Below are 12,426 nucleotides of genomic sequence, written 5' to 3' on the forward strand. Positions count from 1 at the left end.
ATTGACTTGACACACTGAACAGAATTGACATAATTTTATTTTGTTTTGTTCTTCTTCATACATTTTACTAAATAATATAAGAAGCAGGACATTTTCGATATCTCAGATTCCTTCTCTTAGAAAATGAGGTATAAAATAGGTCTGAAAATGTTCACTAACATATAGGCCACACACACATACATACACACACACGCACGCACGCACGCACGCACGCACACGCACACACACACACACACACACACACACACACACACACACACACACACACACAAGACATGGGGGCGATGAGACCACAGAAAAAAAGTAAAACACGTGTGAAGCTAAACTTGTGGCCTAATCTTGTTGGGGCCGTAGCTAATAAAAACAGAATTTCCTCTCAAAAAAATCTTCCAGGATGTCTCGTAATTTTGCATCATTTAGGCCTAATCAATTTTAATTTATGCTGTATTCTTCAAAGAAAATGTCATTATCCAAATTTCCACACGATCGACAGTGCACAAGGTGCATGACTTGTATCCTCGTCCTAAACACACTCCTGGCTTTGTACTTGAGTTTTAAACATAACTAAACGATGTCATGATTCATGTAATACAATTACAGAAAAACGTCTTAAATTATGACTATTATTATTATTAGGCTGTTTAATAAATGCAATTCTGGTCAATATTAAAAATATAAACGTTTCAATGGCCCTCTATTGCATTCAGCATTTTTCAGTGTCAATCACTATCGAAGCTAAGTTCTATAACTTTCAGCAAAATTAGTTACTTGTTAAATAAAAAAAAAAAACGTAACAAATTCTGCACACGTCTTAATGACAAGTAGGCTGTTATTTGGGAATATGTAAAACATCCATGGCCTGCTTAACGGGCCTATATTTATTTTCTTCATAAAGGCATAAAAAAAATTAACTTTCATATTCAAACACAAGATTTGTGTTAATCTACATTTAGAATAGCTACAGCTCGATTTGAGATGTTACTTGGTTGCAATAGGATATGAACCCGTTGTTACTGTAGCATGTGAATGTGCTAAGCATCAGATGAAAGAACACGAAAGTTGTTTTCTGTTAGACTTACTGCTTATGGCGTGCCGGTACCTCGGTTGGCCGTTGAGAGGGCTCTGTCCATTGATTAAAAGTATTGAATCCAGGGCTGGGCTTCTCGCTGCCTCGCGGAGGACTGAATACGGCCGGGTTCGGTGTTGGACACTTGGGCTCCGTGCACTGTGCGCTGCGACTGAGCCACTGGAACAGAGAGACTCCGAGCTGAGGGGTACAGGTAGCAGGAGATAGACAGCATGAAGAGAGAGAGAGAGAGAGCGCGAGAGCAAAGAGAGAGGGGACAGTGCACGAGATTGAACACAGCACAGATTCCGAGAAGTTCCGAGAAGCGCCCGACGACAATCTCTCCTGTAGTACGGAATCTTGTTCACCGTTTACCGCGAGTTTGAGTCACGTGTGTCCGTGGCAGAAGCGAAAACCTCAACAGCGGGCGCAAAGAGAGCATCAAAATCTGAAAACGTCCATCTATGTTGCTGCATGCGCAGAGAGAGAAACAAAGCTAAAACAGACGTCAAGTATCTGCTTTGTGCGATGCGGACATTAGGCTACCTATTACAACGGCGTAAAATCTCAAGAGCAACAATGTGAGTGTGTCACTTTCAATCTCTCCCTTGAGCGGCGCGCGGACTGACGGAGAGCCGAGAGAGGAGTGGGAGTGGGAGGGGAGGAGGACTGGAGAGCAAACGTGGAAGTGTGACAGGGAGGGAGGGAGGGAGGGACGGGGCTGTACAGGGTAAGTCATTAATTCATTCAATGTATAAGTTATCAATAAAGCGACATAGAATCTTCGTTCAATGTATACGTTATAAATAAAGTGACATATAGACAGATTCTGTTTGCACTATTATGTTCTGAATGTGTTAACGTTTTAGCTCAATCTGCTGTTTTGTTTTGTTTTTTTCTGTCGAGAACTTGTTTAACCCTTTTCATTGCATTTGTTTTTACGCGATCATAACGCATCGCTGTCTTGTCACTTCACTTGTTGTTAAACTGAATGAAATGATACCGAAATGATAACTGATATGTGGACATACAGTAGAAAGTATGTCGTGCAGTGTTGTGGGTTAATGTTAAAACGGAGAATGGAAAAATCTTGTTTGGAAATGGTGCAAGGGCCACTTTCACGCGAACACCGACTGCTTAAAATGCATGCAGCTAATTCAGTTTCTGTGTCGGTTGTTGTTTTAACGGAATCTCCTTCTAATAGCTGATTTTTCTATAGCACATTGAAAGTGACAGGCTCATTTTTGGTGGTCATGAGTAGAGATGACAAATCAAGGCACAAATGACACCATCTCAACTATACAGACTGAAAATCTTCTATGACGGGTTATGATGCGCACTGGCAGCGCTAGTGTCCAAGAGGAACGAGCAGGAACACGGAGAAAAAGAGCATGGTGCATGTAGCTCAAGGTTTAGGGTATCACCATACAAGCTGTCAAAGTTCAACCTGAAAACTTAGCACTCGAAAACAGGGACACTAGTTCCTAAACAGATCATTTACAACAGTTCTGCAACTATGGCCCCAGTTTGGCTGTCATCTCTGATAGCTATACTGTATAAACTGCATCACGTGTGGATTTAAATGCATGCATAGGTTCACATTTACAGGTGTCAATTATGTTTGTACAAAAGTATCTTACCTTTTCCCAAAGTGGTTTAATGAGAAGTCATTAACAATGGCGCGTGCAGTTGGCTGGTCTGCTGCTTTGAGACACTCAGGGGTGTGTGAGCGAATGCTGGCTGATTCTCCAACCTCATTCGTCACTATTTTAATATAAGATATATGATCACGACGATGATGGTGATGCAGCGTTGCATGACAGATAAAATGCAAACTGAAATTTGTGTAGATACTAAGGACTAAACAATACAACCGATAAATACTAACTTGTTAATACACAACCTGATTCTGTTACCTGCTGGTCGGAATGAAGCCACAGAAAATATATTCAAACTCAGCTCAATTACGTAAATTAACGTAAACAAATATAGCCTGACGTCCATGCAATCCTGAATAGGTGAGTGCAATTGTTCCCATTTTGATTTATTGGCATACACGTTTGGGGTCATTAACAAAATGAAAGCAAATCTACAAGAATGTGTTTCCCATCAGCTAAAGCTCTGCTTGTTTCATCAACATGCTCTTTCATGCTCACAACTTCACTAGCCAAATTTAACATTATGGCTAAGAATACACTCTAAAAATGCTGTGTTGTTTTAAACCATGAATGGGTCAAACATGGAAAAAACCCAACTGTTGGTTTACATTTTTAAATACATTTTAAACGCGGCAGTTGGGTTTGTCCATATTCAAGACAAACATGAAACAACCCAGTATTTTTAGAGTGCATAATTCGTTATACAACAGGTCTTTGAAAAAAAGAAAACCGCAGTAAAACATAAATTATTATTCATGTTGTTGTTATTAGGCTATTATTATTATTATTAATAATATTATTATATTTGTGATTGCTAATGTCTCGTTTATGTTGTATGAAACATGGCATATTTATAAGCTTTGGAATTTCCATGGAGGCAAAAAAATATCCAATCAAAATTATTAACAAAATTATAATCTAAATATTTTGGTTATTTTAACCCAAAACTATTAGATTGTTGTATTTTTCATTGTGCACGTTCCATAAAATATCAACATCTTTTAGGCTAGAGCTTGAAATCACAAAGCACAGTCTCTCTCTCTTTTCTCTCTCGATGAATATAGTTTCTGTTGGTATTTAAAAGCTAAACAACTGTTTTCCGTAAATACGACTTCGGTGAGAAAATTTATATTTTATCGCCTGGGCCACATAACAGCAGACTTACAGATGAATAGCCTAGCTATATATATATATATATATGACAAACTAGCATTAACTTGAATGAATGGAAAAATAGATAGCTTGTGTAAATATATACCCTACATTTTATTTTGTATGGATTTCACACACAAAAAATATAAATTGCTATGACACTGCTCCCCATTATGGAAACACTCTTTAATCAAATGTGAATTAACATTATTGCATTTTTGTCGTAGAGAATGCTTCTCTAATTGATGTGAGCTTGGTGTCTCGAGCACATTTAAATTATTGATCTCTGGTTTTGAAAACCTTTTTTGAGCATCTTTCTTACGGTCCTCAGAGCTTTCCCTTTTCCATTTCTTGGGTAACTGGGGATCTAAAATTAGCTGACTACTTGGAGTCAAAACAACATTCAAGCAGAAAGAGTCAAACCGTGAAACAATTAAAAATATATATGCCTGAGACTTCAGAAAACAAGAAAACAATTCAGACTGAGAAGGTAAATAATTGAAAAGATGCCATTTCCCCGATGAATCTGTAAAACATGAAAATAATTACGCGGAGGTTTGGAACGCGCGGTGCTGCTGTAAATGTAAATCATAGGGTACGTCTAAAATTGATTCGATTGACCTAAGTTTGATCAAAGCATTAGTTTATACATTTTCAACATTTTCAAAAGAAGTGTAGGCTAATTAAAAAAAAAATGTTGCACAATTACCACGTAAAACGCCTTTAAATTATACAAAGGCTTATGACTAGTTTATGCAGAGCGACGCTGAAAACCTAATTTAAATTCAAGGAAGAAATTAGCTATAGGCCAATTAAAAAAAAAAAATTATATATATATATATATATATATATATATATATATATATATATATATATATATATATATATATATATATATATATATATATATATATATATATATATATATATATGGAGCAGTTTGCGCAAATCACATATACCTATACAAATTTAAAGGTAACTAGAGAATGTAGACTAACTCCACCTGGCAAGGTAACATCATAATATTGAATCACAAATGTTCGTCGTCTTGAGTGAGTTGTGCTGAAAAGGGGATGTAGTGCCTTCAGGTCATTGCTGATTAGGCTGACTGGTCTTGAGAAGGCTAGTATATGTGGAAATAGCATCGTCTAGTGGCCAGAATCAAAACTACACCTAAGTGAAACACGAAGTTGTTTTAAATCATATTGAATTGAGTGAGATTTTTTTTTTTTTACAATTTTATACACAGGGTTGAGGTGGAGTGGGCAATTCAAAGAATAAACGAATACTGAATTCCTACAGCTACTAAATAAATGCACAAACGGATAACCTTGTGTGAAAAACTAAAATCTCAAATGTGACTATGATCAAGCCACATGGAAGAAAGAACACAAGTTTTGTAAACAGAACGTTTAAACACAAGTTCTAAATTAATGTAGTAAACGAATTTTATTAGGAGTAGCCTATTTAAGACAATAGTAACGAGTTAATAATACGAGTCAATGGAACAGACATTATAAACTCTGTATGTTTAATATTCGTTTCGCTACACTGCATATTTAATAAATAGTAATACTGTATGTTAATCAATTGTAACTACATTAAAGCAGACTATTCCATCCGTGAATATCCCACATTTATTCCTTAATAATAGTATAATGCATAACGTTAATTAAGTCTCAGACCATTTAATGCGGTATTAATGCGGCCATTTCAGTATATCATAGTCAAAAAAATACCAAAATAAATTGATGCATTTTGATTTTTGCAAAGTCAATGTGGACTATTGATGAGATTAATTATCTTTACATCGCCTTTAAAACAATAGTCTGCAGGCTATGCATGCCACGTGACAGGCCTGAATTAAGGTATAACTCTGTTTCATTGCATGTTGCATAATGGCAGTCACAAGTTGTAGGCTACAGTGTCTTTACAGACCATTCATTAATATGTAGCTAGTTGAGCACTAACATATCTGATACTCTTTTTTACAAAACTCATAATTGTTTCATATTCAACAATAGCCGATTTAATAGTCTACATTTCAGAAATGTCCATGTTTGTCCTTAGTTCAGCACTTTTAGACCTGCATGACAGCTCCTGTAACGATACACTTTACTAGCCTATAACGAGTAGGCTAAAACGTAAAACGTCCGACAGTTAAAATGATTTTAAAAAGTGAGATTCGCAACATTATCGACAATTCTGTGCCTTTACGCAGCAGATAAAAACACAATAAAATACAAAGGAAGTCGTAGAACATAAAATAAATTTTTCTTTAGTATCTTAAATGCATGCCTTTTTATTGTTTTCGTATAGCCTATACGAAGATAAAAGTTATGAATGATCTCATATTATTTTTTTTTTTATATTGCTAGATAATTATAGGCTGTGCTAAGTAGCATTAGCTAACATTAGCCAATTATAATTCGGAAGAAACAAAACAACACCCCAGATAAAAGTTAAACGAAACTCTAATAGTCAGGGCACTAATTGCTTCCACTCAGAGGTCACGATTCCCCCTGTATTTTTACCTCTTCTAATGGTTTAATTAAGACCAGCATGCATATTCCACAAGAATATTTTAAGAAAATAATAATAATAATAATAATAATAATAATAATAATAATAATAATAATAATAATAAAACAGGCTATTATTATTATTTTTTTTTTTTTTTTAAAGTGGAGAATGTCTCTGGAGAGGTTTATAAAAACAAAACCATTGGGGAAAAAAATATGATAATCGACCTGAATAATTGCCATCGATATGCGAAAAAAAAGGCCTATTCATGTTTCAATGGACACGTGGTTCTCCAAAAAAATATATATCAAAAACAATATATGTTCTGCTTGTTTTACAAATTTACGAGAACGTTTCGCACGGAAGCGTATACGCACTGCATGAGACAGACTGGGAAAAAAAAAAAACAATTAGCCTACAATCTTCTCAATTGAGACCCCGTAAAACATCCTTAACAAAAACGAAAAACTACAGATTCTGCAGGTCCTTGCATTAGTAGCCTATTTACCTGAAATGAAATCCGCCTGACCGAGACATTCATGCATGGGTTTGGAAAGCAAACGCGAGCTGTTAAGCGTGAGCACTCTGCACTATGTCATTGAGCAAAAGTATTTGACAGTTGGAATGATCTGTAAATACTTCATTAGACCGTGTATGAGTCCCCCTTGTGCCCCATGGTCCAGTTCTGGTAAGATTTACAAATGATAACATAAACAGAGCAAAAAGAAATTGATCCAGCGTTTGAAAGCGGAGGAGGGGCCCTTGAGAATGTGATCTGCCCACTTAACATGAAAACCAGGACGTCTGTTGGGCAAGATGAGTTTTTGACCCACCACAAAACTCGCGCAGTGCTGTTCCTAATGAATCAAGTTCAGCTGATAAGGAACCTCGTCAAAGGACGTCTCGCAAGTCTGTGCTGAAGGTAAGAATCACAGCACAGTTACTGATCAAGGGGAGCCTACTGTAATGTTGAGGGCTGTGGGTGTGCAATTTCAATGTTTTTGTTGATCTAACAACCCATGCTTAAAATAGGGGGATTTTTTAAATGAAGTAGAGTTTAAATATAGTTGCTTTATAGGGTATTTGTATTTAAATGATAAATGTTGTTTTGTAAAATGTAAATTTCCATTTTAATCGTACAATTCACTAAATGATTTACCTAGAACTTGCAAATTTACTGACAAAATTATATTTCGATGTATGTCAGGCTTAATCAATGCTGACATATTTTCTATAGCATATTTAGCTACTTAGGGATATATTTATGTACTGTATTTTTTATTTTTTAACAGAAACTCTTCCTATGCCTTTTTCTTCAAAAAAAAAAAAAAAAAAATTTCCACTGTAATCAGCAGCTTAAAACTGAACCAACCAAATTCAAGCCTTAGAAATGATCTTGTTTCAGCTATCCACTGGCCCACCCTTTTCCCTCCCTGACAGTATTTTTCTAAACCCCAACAATTCAATCTTAGAGTCTTAAGACAAAGTGGAGCTTTTCTCTGCATCTCTAGGAAAACCACAGGGAGCATGAGAACAGGCAATCCAGTAGATGTCTAGACAAAGAATCAACATTTACACAGACACATGATGCACCACGCTCAAGGAGAATGGGCTCTTATCAAAGGTTTGTCTCTGGGACTTAGGTGATGGAAAGGACGGATGGGAGTTGTTTACAGCTACTGATGCTGATGCCATTTGTGTCGTCACTAACTTAATAGGGACCAAAGTCCGCTAGTGCTAGTGACCAGGACAACAAACAAATTCCTAAGAATGAGGTCCACAAACACAGTCACAGTCACACATCTCACACAACACAGCCCTGAGTAGACGGAAATACATTGCTGCAGCAATCAGTAAAACCCACTTGTAAATTTAGGCTTCACCTAATCCTCAGCCAAACATTTGGACCGATAGGTATGGAATGAAAAGGTCTTACCCATTTTACTCACCAGAACGCAGATGCGGATGACTCTGCACACTCTTCATCAGGCCATCTGGCTTTTCTGACTCTCACAGCCTTCGCTGACAGCAGTTTGGCAGAAGAACGGCCTAGTCAATCAATGAAAGCAAGCGGCCTGCACAAGTTTGGTTTCACGACTGGGCGGAACTATGACACTTAGCGTGAATCATTTACTGCCATTCACCAATGAAGAACCGAGTCATTGCCAGCTAATGTCTTTGATTGGCTTGTCGTCTGTCAAACAGTCTGATTTACGGTTTGCTTTCGGTAGCCGATGGCTTGGTTTGTTCTTGACGAACTTCACTAAAATGAACGGGGAAACCCAAAAGGGGGTCTCGCTCAGACTCGGACGAGACGAGTTTTCTGTCGGATGGGAACGTTGCATGAGCTGACAAGTTTATTAAAGTAGGGAGGGTTATAGCAGTGAGCAGTATTAAACATCACTGATCCACCTTCTCAGTTCTAAATCGTCTTTGGCTCTGTGAAGTTTCCCAAAGCTGGAATAGATTTATGTGTTTCTGATGCACTAAAACACTGAGTGAAAGGACAGAGAAAATACAAAGAGAGAAAGAGAGAGAGAAATGGGGACTGGAGCCAGGTCATATTACTCTTACTTATTAAAACCTCAATCAGGTCTGAGAGCTCTGGACTAGAGCAGCCTGTCAGACTCAGCTCAGAGCAGTACCACAGAATTTGATCCTTCTCTTTCTCCGTGACATGTTTGTAGTCTACATTTCAGTTCATTTACAATTATGACTCAGTGGCATGCACAAGAGACATGTTTTAATGCAAAGTATCACAGATTTGAAGAAAACGGCTACATTATTTGGCTGCAAACCACACAGGCATTTAGTAGCCTTCTTTTTGCATTATTTTTGAAAGTCAAAATGGATATTTAGCATTAGTCAGTGTTTGGCGTTACTAAAGAAACAGAGATGTATGTGCACATTTTTGTCCGAAAACAGTCATTTCATTTTAAAAGTTAAAAGGATGGTTACATCAATTTTTTTAGCAAATTATATTTCACAAAAAATGTAATTCAAAACGGCTACTTATGTGCTTGTAATGAAAATTAAACAATATATAAAAATACCTGGCTATCTCTTCCCTGCCTTGTTTGGATCTTTGAAGCTGTTCCGTTTGATAATAATCTATGTGGTGTTGGGCAAGGGCTCTGAGGTCAGGGGTCGCACTGGTTCTGTGATCCTGTGTTTGTTATTGCTATGCTGCCCTTGGCCAGGTTAACACAGCGCCGTCATCTCAGACGTCTCACTGTGCGCCATGGAGGGGGGAGGTGGAGGTCACTCTCTTAAATGTGTTGATGGGACCTGGGGTGGCTAATCTAAAGTGGTGAAATGTTATCCCACTAAAGAGGGGGAAATGAAATTTCAAAGCACACTTACCACTATTGCGCCTGCTTCCCTTGTCAGAAAGACTGCTTGCCAAATCGTTGCACTGTTGAACAGGATAAGTGACAGCTGGAGGGAGCTCTCACACTTCAGAGGCCAACTGTACTGAAACTCTGTGCTGTAAAATCATTAGAGTAAATCTGAGAATTTAGAGTTGAATAAGTTAAAAATGAATTTACAGAAAATCTTTTAAAAATTAATGGATCAAGTTCATGACCCTCCATATTTCAACAATTATTATGCATTGCTTTAAAGAAACTTCATTTATTGTCAGGAGCTCCTTTTCCAACTAACGTTTTGCACCCAATAAACTACAAACTCCTAGATTTGTATTGGTCAAATAATGACTAAATGACTATGACTGTGACCTATTAGGGATGCAATGATATTAAAATTCTGTCAAAATTTTAATGTTATGGCAGAAAACCATTAAATGGCGCATACTATTTTGTCAAAATAAATTACAAATAAATCACTATACTAAAATCAATCTTTTAAAAATCACCACATAATAATGTACAGGAAGAAATTAGAGATTATCTAAATATTAGCAATTAAGTGAGTGTTATATGTCGGCAAAGGTAACCTAAATGTAAAAATCAATAAATTAAAAAAATATATCTAAAACAATATATACTGTATCTTAAAATTAATCTAAAAAAATCATCCAATATGGTACTGATATATCAACTATGACGTATATTTTTCTCCCACAACAACGGCTACTACTGTACGTCACTAATGGCATCTGAGTTGTTGATGGAGTGTAAAAAGTGACTAACATAAACAGAGCAGAGTGAATGTACATGCATTTGCATCTATAAACTATAAGACTTCTGTAATTAATGAGTTTACTTATGTGACATATTTATGACTGCTCACAACATAATACCACATTTCATTTGAATCCAGACACAGTTTAAGTCTGTTCAAATGCTTATCAAGAGATGTTTAAATCTATTATATCCTCTTTCATTGAGGGCTTCCTCTGGCTCATGGGACCAGTCGCCCTGCATTCTCAGTCCTCGTCAGTAATACTAATGCAGAACACATTTAGGGCCACAGACCTCAGACCCAAGCAGCTGTAAATTGGGCTAAGAGAGCTGGCGCAGCCACTTAATCAGCCATTATTTATGGGGCTCAGTGGTTTAAATCAACAAGAGCAGGAACTGGGGCCAGGCCTTATGGGTTTATAACTGCTGTCAAAATAATCACATACAGATATATTCATCAGAGTGCAAACCAGATCAGTTTAGCGCCCTCCCCTCGATGTTAGACCCCCCTTCCCTACCTATAGTCTTTTTACATTCGTGACACTTTCCTTTTCTCCGGTACTCCATCTCAAGGACCACGAGATAACCTTCCTTCCCAGCAGTGCCCTCTTGCCATGTATTGGCTCGTCCCCATGTTCTTTTCTTGCTATGTATTGGCTCGTCCCCATGTTCTTTTCACTCCCAACACTTTTTTAGGTAACACTCAGCTCTTGGACAATGACAACATACCCACAGTTCATTAGAGAAAAAGATGTTGGCAGGATTGAGCAGCAAGAAGAAGGAAGGAGGAGCCAGAGCCACATTTAAAAGGAATGGAATCTCTGAATGAGTAATACATGACCATTGGATCTGCCTGGTTTGGGAACATTTGAGGTACTGAACAGGTCTGGCACCAAGGAACTGACTGAGGAGAGGAGGAACAGCAAAGAAAAAAGACAATGGGGATCAAAACTGCATGAGACTGAGATTCTGGGTGATCCTCATTTTCCATGTGCCATTCATTAACTTAATAGCCTTCAAGCTATTTAGAGGATAAAGACTCTCAGATGAAGGGTGGGGTCCAACAGTACATTAATGGTTATGCAAAAAGCTTGATTTCAGTTCAGCACGATATATCTAATAACAAAATGAATGAAATGAGTGATGGCACTGAATAATAGCTTAGATTGTATACTCTGCAACTTAAGTAAGACATTGTCAAAGGAAAATTAAATGGTTTCTTGTGAAAGATATAGAGGATTAAGCTTTGGAAGTGTCAAAAACATGGTTGTATTTCAGCAAATATAATCTTGGAGTGGCAATTAATGAGCATGAGAACCTGGCTCCAGTTCATGCAACTACAAGCTTTTCGCTAACAATATCCGACAATTCACCTTCTTCATTTGATAACTCACACATCTGGTGATATATTTGTCCTTTCTCACTGAAACTTATCAATTAACAGTATGGCACAGTTAGAAATATCTGATTTAGTGGTTACGCAAATTTTTGGTTCGACTAACTGCCAAATGTATAATTAACTGCACTGTATTGTTCAGCTTGTGCCTGTGAAACCTGTCAGAATGATTTACGGTGACAGTGTTCTTTAGTTACAATCAATGTGGCCACATACAGTTCATAAATAACTTACACAATAACTCAAGATGCAGTTGTAGTAGGGTTATTATGTTCAGAATAAAGTCTGCATTTAAATGTTCAATTATTGGGGGTAGGCGGGTAGCCCAAAGTTAACAGAAAACAATCCTGAGCTAGTCTGGACAAATATAAAATGTATTAATTTTGCACTTGATTTGTAGTTGCAAAACATTTCCATGTGCTGCTTTTTAAGCTGGCTACACAACAGGCAAAACATCATGTCCTCATAAGCTGGAGTTGTCGTAAAAAT

At 37.1% G+C, this 12,426-nt stretch overlaps 1 protein-coding gene across 1 annotated transcript in view; it reads right to left on the bottom strand.

The window, feature by feature from the left end:
* The window catches only part of satb2 (SATB homeobox 2), a 46,436-nt gene extending 44,722 nt beyond the window's left edge, over positions 1-1,714 (bottom strand). The window contains exon 1 of the mRNA XM_079821741.1: positions 1,080-1,714. The gene's annotated coding sequence lies outside the window, so the exon portion shown is untranslated. The remainder of the gene's footprint in view (positions 1-1,079) is intronic.
* Positions 1,715-12,426: the final 10,712 nt, after the last annotated feature.

Source organism: Gobio gobio (genome assembly GCF_949357685.1).
Source record: "Gobio gobio genome assembly, chromosome: 7".
Lineage (NCBI taxonomy): Eukaryota > Metazoa > Chordata > Actinopteri > Cypriniformes > Gobionidae > Gobio > Gobio gobio.